Source organism: Ursus americanus, chromosome 7 (genome assembly GCF_024610735.1).
Source record: "Ursus americanus isolate L20-20 chromosome 7, mUrsAme1.1.p, whole genome shotgun sequence".
Taxonomy (NCBI): Eukaryota; Metazoa; Chordata; class Mammalia; order Carnivora; family Ursidae; genus Ursus; species Ursus americanus.
This window is the reverse complement of record NC_142133.1, coordinates 3543932-3563509: the sequence shown is the minus strand read 5'-3', so window position 1 is coordinate 3563509 and position 19578 is coordinate 3543932. Positions and strand designations below refer to the sequence as shown.

Sequence of the window (19578 nt, the reverse complement as noted above, 5' to 3'; positions counted from 1 at the left end):
CCCAGTGAGCAAAGGAAAAGAAGAACCAAGGATGAAACATTTTGTATTGGAAGCTTGGTGTTTCTGATGGGATGCTGCGGTCACAAGTGGTGCCCCTTTGCTCCTCCTAGATAAACAGTTGTGAGAAAAATGAGGACTGAGTCCCAAAGTGTATTCAGTGTTTGATATATTTATAGGACAGTTAAGTGTTCAGATTCAAGGACTGTTTTCACAGAATCTATACATTTGGGGAAATTTTTGGTGCGTCCAGCAGGAATTCGCTGCAGGCAAGTAGCTCTGGTGATCCCTGAGATCACACTGGCACTTCAATTAGCAGTGGTCCTAAAAAAGCTTGCAGGCCAGTTTGGTTCTTATACAAAAGTATTACCTGGCATTGTAGGAAAATCTAAGTATTCAGATAATACAAGTAAAGAGACTTCAGAATTTGTTTTTGATTTATGAAAGAATCAAGCCGAATTTTTAGCTGATTTTACAAAATCTGCTTGTAAAAGAACTAAATCAGGAAACAAAAGAAGGAACAGAAGAAAGATAAAGACTCTTCCCCTCAGAACTTCCCGAGCTAAGGTCAGGGCCCAGTGCATCATGGGCCCTCAGAGCACAGGTACTGTCTGGGGAGGAGATAGGGGATGGAGAGATGGGAGGATGGGGAGGGGAGTAGAAGGGAAGTGAGAGGGAGAGGGGTTAGGGAAGGCAAAGGATAAGGCAAGAGATGGGTCACCAGTACAAAGGACTATAGAATAAAGAACTAAGGAAGGAAAAAAATAAACAAACATCTAACTGGACTGTAGAGGAATTTATGGGAAGGGAATTAAGAAGCATCCTATATATAAGTCAATGAGGAAAAGATAACGGATCATAGAGTATCTTAATAACACAGTGAGGAGGTGGAGATTCTTATAGCAAAACCATGAAGACAAGTACAGGAATATAATTAATATAATTAACTTCCTGGATCACGAAGAGAGCCACTGGTAGGAACTATGAAATACGAATTTGAGCCAACAGCTAGTTTCTGTCCCCCACTCCCAAAAAAGGTTACAATAAGGTAATGCAAGACTATACTTTCAGGGATCATTTCTATAGTTTGTTACAATAAGGTAATGTATTTTATTTCTGTATCAGCCAAACAGTGTTGTTATGCCATGTAAGATTATAATCTCTTTTTCTGTGCCGTCCCAAAACCTGGAGTGAAAGTTAGAAGTTGAACAAACAAAAATCCCCATTTGAGTTTACAGACTGGAGTGAGAACTAGCCCATCGACAGCAGTGGGACAGAGAAGGGAGTCTGCGCTCACCCCCTGGTGCAAAGTGACTGGGTGGGGCTTGAGTGGCATGGGCAGTAAGCTTTTAGTGGCTGAGAAGCTTGTCCAGGTTTCCAGAACTCAGGTTTGCAGAACGGAGTGTTAGGGGCCAGCGGCAGAACTAAGTGTTGTAAGGGAGTGGAGGCTCTAGCTTCACTTCTCTGACTACTTAGAAGTGTGTCCCGAGGCAGCCCCTTCCCACTCGGAGCCTCAGTTTTCTTTGCTTGAAATTGAGAGGGTTGCCCCATGCTATCTTGAAAGATCCTTTCCTGTTCTAAACCTCTAAAGTTAATTTGCTTCCTTATATCTATTTAATAACCCCTAATGTGCCTCCTTAAAAGACTATCTCTAAGGGCTCAATTCAATTAAAGTTAGTCTTTAACCAGCTACTAAATGTAAAGGCAAAATAGTAAGGAATGTGATTCTGTTGTTCTAAATGAACTCATATCATCTCCTGGTTGTGTGTGTGTGTGTGTGTGTGTGTGTGTGTGTGTGTGTGTGTATTTGTTGTTAACATGATTTCTGCTATCTGCAGTCATGTTTCAGAAGTATTTAAGTATTCTACTTTTTGGTGATGTTGAGCGTAATAAACTGCTTTTGTTCACACGCTCATTGTATGTATCAACTTCTTTAGAGATGCTTATTTAATCTATATGTCAAAAGAAGGCAGTGTATCAAAAGGCATTTGTTTAGAAATTATGTATTGTCAGGTAAATAGGGTTAAAGTGAGCCAGGGTAAAACAGAGTGGAGCAAGGTTCTCAGCCACTAAGAGCTGACCGCCAATGTCAGAACCCGAAAAGTTATCTGCTTTACTGCAGGGCAATAACTAGGACAGCTTTGGCAGAGAATTAGGACAGAATCCATCCCAATTCCCAGAGTAAAACATGGTAATTAGGTTTTCATATATGTCTTCAGTTATGCTTATGCATTTATAAGCATTTGCCCAAAGAACTTTTCATATATACTATTCTATATCTTTGTGATTTTTTTTCACGTAATAATGTCACCTGGTGTTATTTCCAATCTGCAATATCTATTTTTCAAATATATATTTTTGTCACATATATTTCAAGAGCTGCGAATATATGCTCACATACCCTTATTTCAAATCCTTAGAGTCATATGTATTCTAGTATTCATAATTTTTTCAGATTTTAGAAGAATAAAATTTTATATAATGAAACTTCCAGAAGGGTCTGGGGAGGAACCTCTTATTCAAACATACTGGTATTTCCACAATATAACAAATGAATATTTACAAGAACTGGATGAACAGACTATTCACAACACAAAGCAGATTTCTCCACCCAACAAGTTTGCTGCAAATTCTTTCTAAAACTTCAGTGTTCCAGAGCTTTTGCATTTTTGAAGTGCTGATAAGGTATTGTAGACCAGGATCTCATTACATAGAATCACATGATTTATTGTCCATTTTCCTGTGGATAGGAACTTAGGCTATTTTTGGAATTTTTGTTATTAAAAACAACAAAGCAATGACCATTTCTTGACAATGCATCTTTGGAAAAATACAAGAGCATATCCTTATGATGAATTCCCAGATGCAGAATTGATATGTCGAATGAAGGGTCAGTTGGCATGTGATTTCACATTTTGACAAATATTGCCAAAGTACCTTCCAACGAAGTTTGCACCAATTTTTTATTCTTACTTGACAGTAAGTATATGAGTGTCTGTTTCCCCATAGTTCTCCTATGTTAGGTTCCTAAGCTGACTACCAGATAGTACCGTAAACTGGGTGGCTTACATATTACACATTTATTGTCTCACAGTTTTGGAGGGTCGATGTCTGAGATCAAGGTATTGGCAGCGTCCGTTCCTTCTGAGGGCTTTGATGGGCATTCTCTTCCAAGCCTCTGTCCCAGGGTCTGGTAGCCTGAGGCATTCCTCGGTTTGTAGATAGTTGTCTTCTCCCCGTGTCTTTAAATCTCTCTGTACACATCAATTTCTTTCTCCAAATTTCCTCTTGTATAAGGACACCAGTCACACTGGATTAGGGCCCACACTCATGACCTCATCTTACCTGGAGCATCTTCAAGGACTTTTATTTCCACATAAGGTCACAGTCACAAGTACTGGGGTTTGGGGCCTCATCATGTTTTAAGGGGACTCAATGCAACCCATAGCATCCCCCGACATTGACTATCATTAATGTTTTCCAATATGATAAGTAAAAATAGTGTCTTACAATTTCTATTTGCATTTCTTCAATTTAGAGTTGAGTATTTTTTTTAAGTTTTTATTTTGAAAGGAATATAGACTCACCACAAAAGTAGTACTAGAGTCCTGTACCTAGCTTTCTTCAAAAATGGCATCACATATATATAACTGCAGTATGGTATCAATACCGGGAAAACGATACTGATATAATGCTTTTCACCCCACTCCAGATTTTATACTGTTTTCCCCAGATTTTACATGCACTTTTCTGTGTGTGTGGTGAATGCAGGTAATCATCCTCTGTGTCGATCGCATGTACAGATCTGTATAATCACCCCTGTGATGGGGCACAGAAGCACAAAGGGAACTCCCTCATACTGCCCCTTTGGTCACATCCACCACCCTACCCCCTTTCCTGTTCCCCAGGAATCATGAAGCTACTCTCTGTCTCTCTAGCTCTGACAGCTCAAGGAGGTTCTAGAATGGTGTCATACAGCACATACCTTTGGAGATCAGCTCTTTTCACTCAGTGTAAGGAATGTCCTTATTTTGTAGGACACCGTTACACATGCATGCACATCAACCATTTGCCCCTTTTATTGCTGAGTAATATTCCATTTAATTATTTTTGATATTGTTAGTCCTTTGTATGTTTTTTTGTACGAATTACCTGTTTAAAAGAAAATATATCTCTCATTTTTATTACTGTCTTTGTCTTGCCTTGTTGTTGTTTTTTTTCCACTTTAGAATTTTCTTCATCATTTCAAAATTATCAATTGTTTATTTTTTGGGTCCTTGATTTTTTATTAACTCACAGAAAGGACTTGCATTCACAACTTCAAATGTTAAGTTAAATCTCGAATCTGTCTGGAACTATTCTGTGTATATTTAAGGAGTGAAATAGGGATCCAGATATTCTGTGGGTCTTAAATATTTATTTCTTATAGCTGATACTTTCAAACATTTGATTCAACTTCATATATATGTGCTAAAATGAAATACAACCAGTACACCTGCTTGGCAAGAATGTGGCTTGTGAGTCCAGGGTTAATTATGGTATAAAACTCACTTAGCTGCTAAAAATCATCTGCTGTTTGATAGGAAAATTGTCCAGGATTTCAGATCTAGGTGAAAATGGGAGGTATGGACTTGTATAACAAGACTTTAGGAAAATGTGGAAAGTGTTCACACACAAAATACAGGGTGTAGGTTTTCTAGATGATGGAGGTTTGTGGGCTTCTAGCCAAATTCTCAAGATCAATACACCTAAATCTATCATCTGTTTTTTTTTTTTAAATGAAAAGCCCTCTCTCTTCCCTAATCCTAAGACTAGCAAATGCAGTATGTAATATACTGAGTATAGCCTCAACAGAGCTTTCCCACTTATGGAGAGGGCAGGTTCTCGGTTTTTAGACGGTACTTACCCATAGACACAGTGCCCTGCTTTGTGATAGTCCTCATGCAGAGGCCTGGGCTTTAGCACCGTGACAAATGCTCCAGCAATGACAAACATAACCAGGAGATTAGGTTCCAGCCCTCACTGGGTCTTGGTGACTAGCTGTGGGTGATTTTCCTCTATGCAGTTTACTTATCAGCTAAATAATCTTTCTATGCCCAGGAGATATTCCTCTAGGGAGGTTGCCAACACATGCAAGCACCAATAACCGGGGGAGCAACCATAAAGGGGTGTTGAGAGAGCCACATACCATGGCAGTTATGGCAGGCTGCCTCCCATAAATAATCTCTGAAGACCCCGGAAGGTTCATGGCCCTCAGAGTTGGAAGGACACCCATATTTTGTCTATGTGAACACTCACTTGATGGACTCATTTCTTCCATAGCATCTATAGTGAGGTAGCCTGATAGCATCAACATGGCCGTGAAGTCAAGTAGTTATGGGTGTCCATCCTGGCCCACAATTTATTAAGTTACTTGACTAAGTTACTTAATTTCCTTGACTAAGTTGCTTGACTAAGTAATTTAAGTTCCTCTGTCATAAAATGGGGATAATAATAGTGTGTGCCTTATAACTTTCTGGGGCAGATTAGATTAGATCATTTAGGTTACAAGCCTAGCACAGTGCCAAGTACTAAATGTTAAGTAGCCATCATCATTACTCTCAGTGTCTGGACATTCCTCTTCTCCTGAGGCCAGCCCAGTAATTTACGGGTAACTCGCAGTCAAGATTTCTGAATTCATCATCATCTGCTACTGAGTCCACACTGCAGGACTGATCTCCTCAAGGGTCAATTCGTTTTGTTTCTTGCTTTGAATATTACCTGAACCTACCATTTCAGAAACATGTATTACTTGGAGTCCACCCTGGGCATATCTAGGAGATAAAATGGACAATCTGAAAAGCTCTTCCTTAATAAACTGTTAATGGATGATAATGGCTTAATGTGTCCGTCTTCCCATATAAAATGTTTGTCATTTTAAAAGGAGCCTTCAATGCCTTATCCTAAGAGGGTTGCTAACAGTGGAACGCCCGTGTCCAAGAAAGATCATATGGGAAGACAGGAATGAGTAATAAGATTTTTTTCCTTGCTCTTCCCATGAACTCACACAGGCATTTGCACTAGTATAGGGGACATTTATTTGTTTGCCCACACAGCTTGCCTTTTCATTGTGAGGGAATAGAACTCATGTCTTCCCTTGGGGAACTACCCTTTCCTGAGTTGGTAGGACTACCAAGCTCTGGGTCCTGGGGAGCTTATCTGGTTCTGATCATGAGGACCAGGTAAGCCTGAGCAATCACCTTTGTCTTCACTTGTAGATCAAAGCAGGGATGAGAGGTGGAATGAGTGAGAGACACATTTTTTTAAAAGATTTTATTTATTTATTTGAGACTGTGAGAGAGAGCAAGAGAGAGCATGAGCACAGGGAAGGGAAGAGGAAGAGGGAGAGGGAGAAGCAGCCTTCCTGCTGAGCAGGGAGTGGATGTGGGGCTCGATCCCAGGACCTCGGGACCATGACCTAAGCCGAAGGCAGATGCTTAACCGACTGAGCCACCCAGGCACCCCAGAGAGACACATTTTTGATGACATCTTTTGGGCACCTAGATCAGAGATGCCTGATCTAGCTAGCCATGGGCTATTTAGTTCCTTGACACAATAGCACTTGACTTCTGACCCATATCCTCAGACTATTTTTCTCCTTTATTTAAGTGGCTTTGAGGGATTCATATTACAGACAACTAAAAGAGTTTTGATTAATACAGTTGCATATAAATGGGTGTCTAGTTGAGGGGTGAAGACTTACAAAAATCTATCACCACCACTGAACAGAGAATTTATAGTTTAAGCTATATTGATCATAAGCCAATAGCATAAAAAATAAACACAGACCTTATCGATGTTTCTCCACTGCACGCAAACCCTTTGATGGCTCTGCTTGCTTTCTGATAGCCACATACAGTCCTCTTTGAATCAGACTCGAGTCTTAGTCCCTACATGAATCATTCTCCAGATGCCTGTCCAGTTTCCTATACTTCCAACTCCATTATGCTCCATAGGTCTGTCATGTCAGTTCCTGACTTGCCATTTTGTTAATTAGATGTTGAAAAGTTTGGGTTCTGCCCTTCCAGAAATTTGATTTTACCACTTCCTTGGCCTTGAGCAAATGGCCAAAAGTATCTAATCTTCAATTTTTTTCAACAAAATAGTGTGGGAAGTAATAGTACCTAGCATTGTTTAACGATTTAAGTGATAGTGGATTAAGGGGTCCAGCTCATAGTAAGTTCTCAATGACTATTAGCTATTTTTACTGTTATGACTTATCCGTTTGGCATGTAGCACACAGCCTGCAGGTAATAGTATTTAAATAAATATTTGTTGTATTAATAAGCAAACATATTCTTAGCTTTGAAAACTTGTTCAATGCATATTCTTCTCTACTGCATAGGAAATTCCTTGTTTTATGGAGGCAGGGCAATAACGGTCAAGACAGTGAGGGGACTATGAAGCCAGTCAAACAGGTTTTAAGGTTGGCTATGCTATTTTCTCTTTATGGGACATGGGCAAGTCACCTGCTTTCTGGGAGCCTCCATTTCTTCACTTGTATTTGGTGACACTGAGAATACATACTCTTAGGGTTGTTGAAAGGATTAAATAAGATGATCTAATTAAGTTAATTGCATGAACTAATAACCTCCCTCTCCTCTTCCTTTTAGTGTCTGGTGCCTAGCCCACACTGGCATAGTAATCCCTAGGTAAGTAGATACAGTCATATTTTTTAAATACTGCTTTTTGATCTGCAAATAGCAAGAAGACAAAAAGATAAAATCTTAAGGCAAGCTCAGTTTGTCTATGAGTGTCATCTGTATGTGCCTAATGTCTGATGCCAAAACTCTTTATCTTGCTTTGCATGTAATGGAAAATAGAATTGCAGAACTGCTACCAACACACCCTGAAAAGACCAACTTCTTTTCATGGCTGCTCAAAGTTACTGACTACCTGCTTTTCACTGAAGGGCTTTCAGAAAAACTGTGCTCCTACGTCTCCACCTTGCTTCTTCCAGCCACACAAGTCACACCAAAGCTTCAGCCATTCCAATCTTGGTGACAATACTCACCCCTACGCTAAGTGCTTCATCTGGGCTTACTTATGCAGAGAATCACCCAGCCCAGTATTCCTGGTGCATCAATAGCATAAAAAAGTCAGGATGAAGGAAGCCATCCATTTGAGCACAGAGCCAGAGTACCCGGAATTCCTTTGTCGAGGAAGAACAAATATTCAATGAAGCCCATCGTCAATTAAGTGTGCAGATTCCTGTGGAAAGTGCATTATAGGCATTAGGGCTGGGAAATACTGAGAAAAATAGCTCATACCACGTTTCAAAGACCCCAGCCACGTGCTTCATTTTCAAAAGAGTTGCTACTGAATAAGTGAGTGTGCCTGATGAAATAAGACTAGTCCCTAGCAATTTACTTCTGTTTGTGTGATATTACACTTCTTGTATTTTCAAACCTCACGTGGCATTACAGTGGATAAACTCCATCAGCAAGCAGTCTATAAGATCTTGGTGACCAAAACCTAGCCTATTTTTCAGCTCAGTGAGCAGTCTGTGAAGATAACGATGAGGTCAATGGGGGTGTTCATCGGTTTCTTTTAAGAAGCACAAAGTTCTAGAGAAAATCTGGTGAGGGAAGTTCAATTTTCATGAATGCTTAACCCAGTGTAGCCAAATTAACCAACAGAGATAATCTGGAGATTTATTAAATTTATTGGAGTGACCAATGCATCACAACATTGGAAAATTAAAGTGAAAGCATTTCACAAAATTTTAAATTTTACATTTATTCATGGAAGTCCATATAGCTGTGAAGACAGGAAACTTAATATAGTCATTAAGAATATGAGCTTTAAAGTCAGATTGCTTGGGTTTGAAGTCTTACTCTACTGGTTTCTGGCTGTGTCGTTTATCCCCCATGTGTCAATTTCAGAGTCTGTTAGATGAAGATAATAGTAACTCTTAGTGATGTTGAGACATTAATTCTATGTAAGGTATCTAGTATAGTAGCTGGCACTTGGGGGAGGGTTCAATACATGTTAGCCAGTATTATTTCAAATTAAGGATTTAATAGCCAATGCCTGATCATTATGAAACACTAGGTTATTAGGTACGCATTCTTGAGGCGGTCACACACTGCCCATGTGATATTAATGTGAGGTTATAGACTCTACAGGTCAGCCTCAGGGATCCTAAAAATAGATTTTAATGGAATTATCAAATATAAAAGAACATAGGAAATGTCTCCACTTACGAAATCACTACGTATGTTAATCAAGAGATGTCTTCGATGTCCCTCATGGTCTTCCATTAGTCAATTCACGTCCCTCCTCACGGAAAGTAATTAGAGCAAGAGAACTGCAGGCAATTTTTCAAACTTGCCCTTTATTCCTATTGTAGATAGTGACATCCGTTGAATGTGAGCATTCTGGAAGAAATCCATGCATTCAGAGCTGCTTGGGTTCTGTGTGAATAGCTTGTAAAAGCTTCTCTCTGTGCTCACTTACTTTGTGTATCTTCCCATTGTCATCCCTTGTGTCCGGCCCGCCTGCATTAACATAAAATGATGGGTCTCTCTTAACTCTAAACTAAACTTCCAGCCTCATTACTATGTATGAGGTCTGATTTTACTCCAATTTAGCATTAAAAGTCTAATTTGTAGACTCCCCAACTGAACAGCAACATTTTAAATGACCATTTTCTTTACAATGTGCCATTCCTTCCATTTTCACGTATACGCAGGCATCAACTACCAACTGGTAACAAAGAGACTTAATCCCTTATCTGCATTGTGAAAGAAGCCTGGAAGAGCCTCTGTTGGACTTGGCCAAGTCTCAGCAATTCGCCTTTGGAGACCACTGTCCCTCATTTAAAGGCTGTTTTAGTGTCCTCTGAGTTCATCCCTTAAGCTTCCAGGGAGCAGTAGAAAATAGGGCTATAAGTGACCTTGAAAATGACCAGATAATGTGAGATTGTTGCCAATGTTTTCTTTCAGTTTTGAGAAAACAGCCCTGTCTATGTGAACAACATAGGAGATGAGGTGTCGCTTAATTAGTGTATGAAAGCCAGTCAGCGCAATGCCTGGTTTCTGTTCCCAGAATATCTTTTAGAGCCAGTTAGGGTTTAGGGCAAAGCATGGGAAGAGAGAGCACTTCATGCGGTGCAGTTTTCAACATTAGTCTTTATTTTTGTCATTCTGGATGGAAGAGCTTCCAGATTCAATGTCTGCCATCATTCTTTTCTGTAAAATGAAATGTCACATGGAAGGAGTGATTTTTTTTTTTTTTTAATCAAAAGTAAGGAGATAAAAGCAACTAAATGCTGTTAGGACACAAAATGGTTTCCGAAGAACTCAGCTTGCGGGTTTGAAGCTGGGACCTGTCATCGCAGTAGAGGAGATATATGAACAGAATCTCTTTGCTGTGTATTTTAATTGAACATTTTGGAAACAATGTCAAAAAGCAAAAATAAAAGTGAAAGCAAAAGCAAACTGAAGTCCCGTGTAACTGGCAAAGTATTCTAGTTTTGAGGTTGTTAAAGCAGCTTCCTTAGAGTTACCCTGCCCTCAAATCCTCCCTTCCATCAAAAGAGAAAATAAAACAAAACAGAAAACAAGAGAGCCGGATAAAGAGCTCCCAGGGTCCTGCAGCAAACACCTAAGTCTTCAGTTTTTTTTCAATCTGTCTCACCACCTCTTCAGCTGCTGAATCCCCTTCTTCAGAACCAGCAGCATTATTCATTTATTCTTTTATATTCCATGTACAGGGGACTTTATTCATGGTCCCTTCTGTCACTGGAACAAAGCATTTTATTCCTATTCTCTTAACAACAGCACATCTGCTTTCAGGGTAGCCAGAGACAAAAAAGATGACTTCTACCTTCTGAATTTCAGAAATGATGAAACACAGAATGTATCTAAGCGTATAAGTGAGACTTGAGAAGACAGAAGAGCTTCATGGGAAGAAAGGAAAGGCGACACGGTGTTGCAGTGGGGCCACTGCTTGTTTTTGTGCCGTGGTTTAGCTCTAGCAGGACGACCCACAGCCCTGCGGCCCCTGTTGGGCCCCTGCCCGGAGCAGTGTGGGATCTGGTTCAAGCCCTGTGTAGGGGAGCTTGTCACAAGATCTTTGCGTAACAGGCAAATGCAAGGAAAACGAGTGGGAGACTTTATCACAGGCATTCGTGATCTTATTAATCTTTGGCATCAGAGATGGATTAAGAAGCCTGCTGCAGTCTGATAGGATTCTGAGCACAGTTAATGCCTCCTGATTAGACGAGACATCTTTTAACCAGAGCACCACGCTGAAAGGGAAGGGAGGCCATGTTCTTGGCAGCTAGGAGCCCTCTCAAAGGAACATCTCCCCTAATCGGAACATGACTCAGCCTGTTCTGAAAATGAAATTGGAGTGAAGGGAAATGAAAAGAGAAAACACAACCACCAAACGTACAGATTGCCCCGGGCTCACTTAGTGCACATTCTCATCCTGAGGCCTCACCTCACAGTCCTGACAGGATTCCAGAATCCTTTCTTTTTCTCGATATTTTAAATAATTTTTTAAACAAAAACCCCATACTTTCCCCTCTTGTTTTTCCCTATCTTGTTCAATTCTACTGTCCTGTGTCCCTCCAAAACGAGCTCGTCAGTAGTTCCTGTCACTGCTACACACCTGGAAGTCTCTGGAACCCGTAGACCCCGGGAGGAGGCAGACAAAGCTGGTTTAAGACGCTAGTGTATCCAGACGTTTTTCCTTCTTTCTCCCCTTGAGAGAGATCAAAATCCTCTCTTGACTCACTGACAATGTCTTTTGTGTGCAGAAAAGAGAGAAAGGCTTTTATAGGTTGTCATTTTTCCTTGGCAAGACATTGTTTTGCATGACGGAATTAAAGCTGCCTTCCTCATGGGTGTCAGTGATGTTCTCTAAAAACACAAACAAGCTAATGGAACAAATTTCCACCACAGCCTAGCAGAATCTGCCAGTCGTCTAGCATTTTACGTCCTCTTAACTGCCTTGCAAGCAGAGACACAGAAAGACACAGGAAAAGAGGTTTCTGTCGGCAACAGTGTTTCCAAGTTAATGTCAAGAGATTAGGAGGGCACCTATTGCATGGTGCACTGGGTGTTATACGCAACTAATGACTCATGGAACTTTACATCAAAAACCAGGGATGTACTTTATGGTGACTAACATAATACAATAAAAAAATATTATTATAATAAAAAAAATAAAAGGAGATTAGATAAAAATCTAATCCAAAAGAGAGAGAGAGAGAGAGAGAGAGAGAGAGAGAGAGAGAGATTAGGAGACTTTAAGAACTCCGGGAAGCCAGAGGCAAGAATCACGGGAAAGAAATACCATTCTCTGTCTCTGTTTCTCTGCAGCGGAGGGGCCCAGTTAAAAGCTGAGTATTTACAAATTGGAAAGTCTGTAGGAGCCTAATTATCTTACCTGAAGTATCAATTAGCACCAGCTTGAGTAGGAAGAGAGAAACTCATTTGTCTAGAAGACCCTGGGTGGGGTGCATCCCTCCTCCTGTGTCTGACTGCTGCTCTTCCCCAGAAGGGGCCACAGTGTGGCTTTCTGTGTTCTGATCCCCAGTGAAGACCACTTACACACTGCAGCCTGCATTTTAGCTGAGTGCTGTTGTATTGTCACACTATGTGCTCTTTTTACACTTTTGTTTGTGTCATTCAAAAGGTCAAAAGTTCCTTCAATCCTGGATACATGGTTTGGCTGGGGGTAGGGTGCTTTTCTTGTTTGATTGATAAGCTGTCCAGCAACCACCCTTCAAAGAAGTGTTGGTGGTGGGGGGAGGATTGAGCTGACCAGGCATGATGCCCCTTCTTTTAGCCCCAAAATACATAGGAATTCCAGACTAAGTTGTTAGAACTGGTCATTCATCGCATATTACTTTTTTAATGAATAGAATGTTTTAAAAACCATTTAAGGTTTACAGAAAAATGAGCAGAAGGTGCAGAGAATTCCCTCTAATAATCACATCTTCTGTTTTATGTATTCTGATGCTTTGGCATCTGAGAGCTTGCTGACCCTGGAAGGACCGTCCTTTTGAGGACTGGCCAATTTTAGAGACGGTAAACAACTAGTCCATGAGTGTGCCTTTCAAATGTAAAGCAACCGATCCAGTGTCCACACCTCCCAACTACCATCTCTGTCGGGCTTTCACACTCTGGACCCCTTGCCACCTGCCCTTATGACACAGTGAAGGTACTAGACAACTGGAACAGCCCTATGCCCCAGGGTCCACTAGCCAATTCAGACCAGCCAATGACAACAGACGCTCCTGCTCACCGTTCCTCACTCTCCCCTGCCTCCTGGATCCCGGCGCTTCCCTGCATGGCTCCTGTGGTGTGGTGCACCCTCTCCTCTGGGAAACTACGAGTAACAAATGATAGTTCAGTGGCAGCTGTCTTCTGGTCTACTGGTTTTACTGCATGTAAGTAATAATAACATCTACATTTTATTATTTTCATTTATTTTATTTTATTTTTTTAATGATTTTATCTATTTATTTGACACAGAGAGAGAGAGAGCACAAGCAGGGAGATCAGCAGGCAGAGGGAGAAGCAGGCTCTTCGCTGAGCAACGAGCCCGACACGGGGTTTGATCCCAGGACCCTGGGATCATGACCTGACCCAAAGGTAGATGCTTCACTGACTGAGCCACCCAGGTGCCTCTAAAATCTACATTTTACAACATTTCTCCATACTCCGTCAGTATCCCCAAGTTTGCCTGTTGTTCCTATTTTGCATTAGCGTAGTACATCTGTTATGACTGATGAGCTAATATTGATACATTACTTACTACAGTCCGTGGTTTACCTTAGGGTTCACTCTTCCTGCTGTGCACTCTGTCAGTTTGGACAAATGTATAATATCATGATCTATCATGATAGGATCATACAGAGCACTTTCACTGCCCTAAAAACATGTGTGTGCACGTGCATAGAAGGGTGAGCTGTGAGTGGATAGACTGCCTTCCTCTTCAGCTCTATGTTATTTATTCATTATAGGTCTTCCAAGTGCTTTTGGAGTGACTTATACCATACAGCATGCCTGCAAGAAGGCTGGCAAGCCAGCAGAAGAAAGTAGCAAGTCACAGAAAGCTTCAGCTTCTGGCAGTCACTGGAGCCTCTGTGCATTCTTCTCCAGCCACACTGGCTGTCTCTTGGTTAGGGCTGGCCCTTAATAAGATTAGGATACTATCAGAAAGTATGTGTGGCCACACCAAAGGCCCTCTCTCCCTTTGAGTCTGAGAGTTCTGAGTCCTGATTTCACAGAGAGTTCTCAATAAGCTCATGCCCCACCTGAGCTTTCTCCAGCAAGCTCCTCTCCGGAAAGTTAACCTCACTCAGTGTCAGGGACTGATGGCTGATCTGGTACAGGTATATCCCTTCAAAGGCTTGGTGGTTTTGTCTCACAGGGTGAACTTCTAATGTAAAATCATATCCCATGGCAAGTGATAATTGCCCTCTGGTAGTTTCTCAAATCCCCTCAGAGAAGTGGACATCCACTCTGTCCACCTGACCAAAAGGTAAGCCCTGCAAATTAGATGGTGGTAGCAGATTCAAATGACTCAAGCACTTTATTCTTTCACAAGGTGTAGAGAATTGTTTCCCAGTGAGAATCAAATTCAGTTTTATTTTTTGAGGTAAGTAGGGTATATGGAGTCACTCTGAGAGAGAACACATACCCCTTTGAAAATGACTGCCTTACATCTTTACAGAGAATACTGGATGACACAATTTCCCTTTTATCACTTCATGAGCACATCTGAGCAATTATATCCGATGTTTAAGTATGATCCCTTTTGCCAATAATTGGAAACAACCCTTTAAAAGGAGAATGTCAGACCCATTAAGCTTGGAAGTGGAAAGTGGCACAAGCGTTGTGTAAGATGCACTATCTGTGGAGTGTGTAATGATCTAAATTCATAGCAAAATAAATAGTTCAACCAAATGGGAAGATTGTTGGCAACACAGTGCAAAAAATAGCAGCAATGATTCAGTGCTATTGTACTAAAACCATTTGGAAGAATATACGGCTATTTAGATTTCACAGTAAATGGAGTCTCAAGATAAAAGGTAATCCTGAAACACAACTTGTATTAGTTACTAACATTCATTATCATTAAGAACAGCGTTTAGGTAAATTTCTTTGTGTGATGCTGTGGACACAGTTATGACCAAGAAGCTGTCAGTCTGTATGCCATTTGTCACACTTAAATCTAATCCTAGATTACTCAGTCCACCACTTTTGGTAATATCAAGAAGGTAATAATTACCTATTGCTCTATAGTACTTGGGAATAAGAAATATGAGCCTTATATCAAGGGAAAAACTTCAATTCACATCAAAATCTGACACAAGCCTTAACCAAGGGCATACAAAATTTCACATTACAGCAAAAGAAATGCATTACTTCCTATAGGTGTATTTTATTCATTTAATGAAAAGAGGAAGGGTAGAAGAAAGGAAGGGAGGGAGGGAGGCAGACAGGCAGGCAGGCAGGGTGAAAGAAGGAAGAAAAGAAAGGAGGGTGGGAGAGAGGAAGGAAGGAAGGAAGGAAGGAAGGAAGGAAGGAAGGAAGGCAGGCAGGCACAGGAGGGAGGGAGAGAGAAAGGAAGGGAGGAAATACTAGCTGTTATCTAAGCACCCCAAAGGGCAATGGTTGTGACAAGAATTGCTGACAGTGTCAGTGCCATGACACCTAAACCATCTTTCAACCCTCTGGAAATACGCTATTACTGCATAGAGGTTAGAAATTCCTCGCAGGTGCTCACCCTTTTTTATTCCCGTTTCTTCCTTCCTTAGAGACTATAGGATAACTATCATTCGACAAATATCAATGGGGTCTTGAATAAGGCAAAGTGAGCAAATGTCATCTGATCCAAATGCAAGCTCCTGGATTTTTCATTTTAGTGGTACCCTGGAGATTAACTGATCTTCTCATCACAAATATCAGGAAATGACGATGTAAGAGCTGACTCTTTCACTGAGACTGGATCACTGGTTTCCTAAAGCCAAGTCCCGAGTTTTTCCCACTACATAGACAGCTGCCCAAGAAAGAACTTGATTTTCTCTGGCTCCTTGATATTACCAGTAAATAACCATTTTTTTGCACCTCATTTTATCCAAGTGGCCAGAAGCATCCCATGTCCCTCCCATCAGAGCAGAGAATGTACCCAGGGGCTTGGGGCCCTGAGGGCAGGTAGGCAACTGGCAGTTGCAGGGAAAGATGAACATGGGAAATGAGTTAGAACCCGACCTCCCTGAGCATCTGGGTGGCTTAGTCAGTTAAACATCTGCCTTCAGCTCAGATCATGATTTCTGGGTCCTGGGATCGAGTCCTGCATCAGGGTCCCTCTGCCTGCTGCTCCCCCTGCTTGTGCTCTCTCTGTCAAATAAATAAAATCTTAAGAAAAAAAAAAAAAAAAAAAGAACCCGACCTCCTTTTTGCTTTTATGGGTGTGCTTATTCCACCTGTTAGCCTAGTGGCATTCCTAGACATCGTGGGAGACTTGACCTCACTCCCTCCCAGCCAGGGATGTTCATCCTGACAGTGTTTTTTCTTTCCTTGTGGTTAGATAAGGCAGCTTCCAACTTGGGATCTAGGGGACATGCTAGAGCCTGTGGTTTCAATCATCCTGTTGACTGAAGCCTGTTTCTATTAGTGGGACTATATGAACTATTTCACTTATATTTGTTCATAGTCTGTATTTCACACCATAAAGCTGTATTCCACACTATACTCTCTGAGGACCAAATGTGATGCTTTGTGGAATAAAATGTGTGCCTTTGCCAAAGAGTTGAGTGGCAATGCATATTCTATTTCCCCTTTCAACTGCATTATGTCTGTACCATTTTTAAGGTTCTAAGAGCTCCTGCAGAATATAACCCAGAATATAAAGTTTACTTTAGTTTGCTAGTACAGATGACAGTATAAGACCTTTCTTCACGTATTACTAGCATCTTCCTCTGAGACTGTTGAATTCGGAGGTGAAGATTTTACCCAGCTATGAGGTTTGCGCTAAATGTTCTGGAGCCGATGCTTATCAAACCCACAACTCCTCATTTCACAAATTTTCCACTAAGCCAAGAACAGGAGACCTCTACTATCTCTCCTGAAATGGTGGATGGATACTCTTGCTGTGTTTTCATCTTTGTTTTAAAAGAGTGCTGCTAGGGGGCACCTAGCTGGCTCAGTTGGGAGAGCATGTGACTCTTGATCTTGGGGTTGTGGGTTTGAGCCCCATGCTGGGTATAGAGATTACTTAAAGAAAAAGAAAGACAGAGAGAGAAAGAAAGAAAGAAGAAGAAGAAGAAGAAGAAGAAGAAGAAGAAGAAGAAAAAGAAAGAAAGAAAGAAAGAAAGAAAGAAAGAAAGAAAGAAAGAAAGAAAGAAAGAAAGAAAGCATAGAAAATGCTGACAGAGATGTCCTAGCCAAGATGCAGACCCCAGCCATAGAACTCTAATATCTTTCCCAGAGACTGGTGCCCCCCAAGGAGACTCCCATATGGAAGGATGGGTGATTTAACACCAGGGCACCCCAGAGAACACAGGCCTGGCTTCAGGTGCCCTCATTGAACCAGAGGGGGTTGAACACCAGCTGCTGCTACCTTTTCTCAATTAGCCATAATCTATGGAAAGAAATGAATTTGGAGCTTTATCATAGTCTCCTTCAGTCAAAGAAATGGGGAAAATATCTGCCAGTTGTTTTCAAAGCAATGTTTTGAACAAGTATATTTTGCTTACACTCTGTAAAACAAAAGAGGTGATTGTGAGCACCTCATTCGTATTGAAATGTCAGCCTAGACTAGTGCTGATTCCAACCTGCGGATTGATTTTTAACCCAACCGAGGTAAAGTTGTTGCCATCGGCCTCCCATGGAGTAGAGCTCCCAGTGAGTGCCCCATTCTTCATCGCCAGCTGTAAAAACGGTGTTTCTTTTGAGGCAGTCTTTTGGGTATTAAATATTTTCTGTTTGAGGAGGCCCATTCATTTGCCCCAACTGAGTGATGGAGAGTTTGCGTAAACCCAAGAACTTTTGGCAGCCACCTTTGTCTGAAGCACAGACAGCTTTTATAATTTTAAGGGAATTTTAAGGGATCCCGTCTCCTGTGCCAAGCCACCTGATCAATTTGCTTGGAAAGCATACTTAAGGGACCAAGTTCTTTGAAAACAGATGTTTGCTTATGGTGGGAAGAGGTGCTTGGACAAGGTTTCAGCTCAGGTGACTTGTTTTTTTAAATAAATTGTGACTGGAGACTTTAGTCTCAGAAATGGCACAATGTAATAAGACATGGAATAACAGACAATCACCTGATTCCCTAGATTGCTCTTTGAAAGAGCTCTTAACTTTCTGGAATGGAGGCAAAATGACTAAACTCCAAATTTAATTTATGTATGACAAGGCTCAATTTGGATTGGCATCAAGACAAAATAGTAATGGCTTGGCAAACATTAATACATCATGTCTACACTTTCTTTTTATACTTCTGAATAATTTGCCAGCCAGGGTTTTGAGCTCGTCATCATGGCAGCTCTCTGAGATAGCAGAGATGGTGTTAAGAGCCAGCCAGTAATTTTAAGCATGTATGCATTTTCAACTGTTCTAAATCCTTTGGATTATTTTATCTAATCTTCTCCATAGTTCTATGTAATAGATACTATGAAAAATGGAAGTGAGAGAGGTTATGTAATATACGAAAGATCAGCGTGTATTATTAGCTGTTGCTGTGTCATCAACTATCAGCTGGGTGCTTCCTTGGTCTTGACTGGGCTCACTCATGCATGGGGTCAGCCAAGGGTCAGGTAGTAGGCAGCTCTTCTGAACTTGCCTGTCTTCTCTCCCATGTTTGTTGTTGGTTGGCACTTAGATGGCCTTAGCTGCAACATTTGGACTTCTCTCCATGTGTGCAGTCTTTCTCAAACCACATATTTTCTCTGCCACATATTTGACCAAGTCACAAACCCATTACCAATTCATGGGGTGGAAAAATAGACTTTACCTCCTAATAGGAAGATGGGCAAAGTTATAACAGATCATTATGGGAAAAAAAAAATTGAGAACATGGGAAATTTAAAGCAATATCATAGAGAACACACACATTTCCACTATCAAGTTTTCGTAGTTAATATTTTATTGTATTTGCTTTATCACGCATCTGCCCATCTATTTATCTTCTATTCATACAATATTCTTATTTAAAGTATATTTTGAAATAGGTTGCAGACGTATCTATGCCTTCTTACAAATGTGTCGTTCATTAGGGATCAGTATGTATCCTTGCTCCTTTCTGTTCTTTTGAAGTAAGATTTGCAACGGAATGTGCAGTTCGTAAGTGTTCTATTTCATGAATCTCAGCAAATGGAAACCAAATTCCTGTCAAGACACAGGATAATCAAACACCCTAGGAATTTCTCTCAAACTCCTTTTCCTAAATCTCCACCCCTACAACCAAAGAAGCCACTACGATTCTGATTTTTTCACCGTAGATGAGTTTTGTCTGTTCTAGGTGGACTCATAAGTGGAATCAAACACTTGCTCTGGTGAAAGCTTTTTTAATTCAGCA

The 19578-nt window shown here is 40.9% G+C and overlaps 1 pseudogene; it reads left to right on the top strand.

Annotated features, from left to right (window-relative positions):
• Positions 1-1052: 1052 nt before the first annotated feature.
• LOC123776087 (small nucleolar RNA U3) lies at positions 1053-1174 on the top strand (annotated as a pseudogene).
• Positions 1175-19578: the final 18404 nt, after the last annotated feature.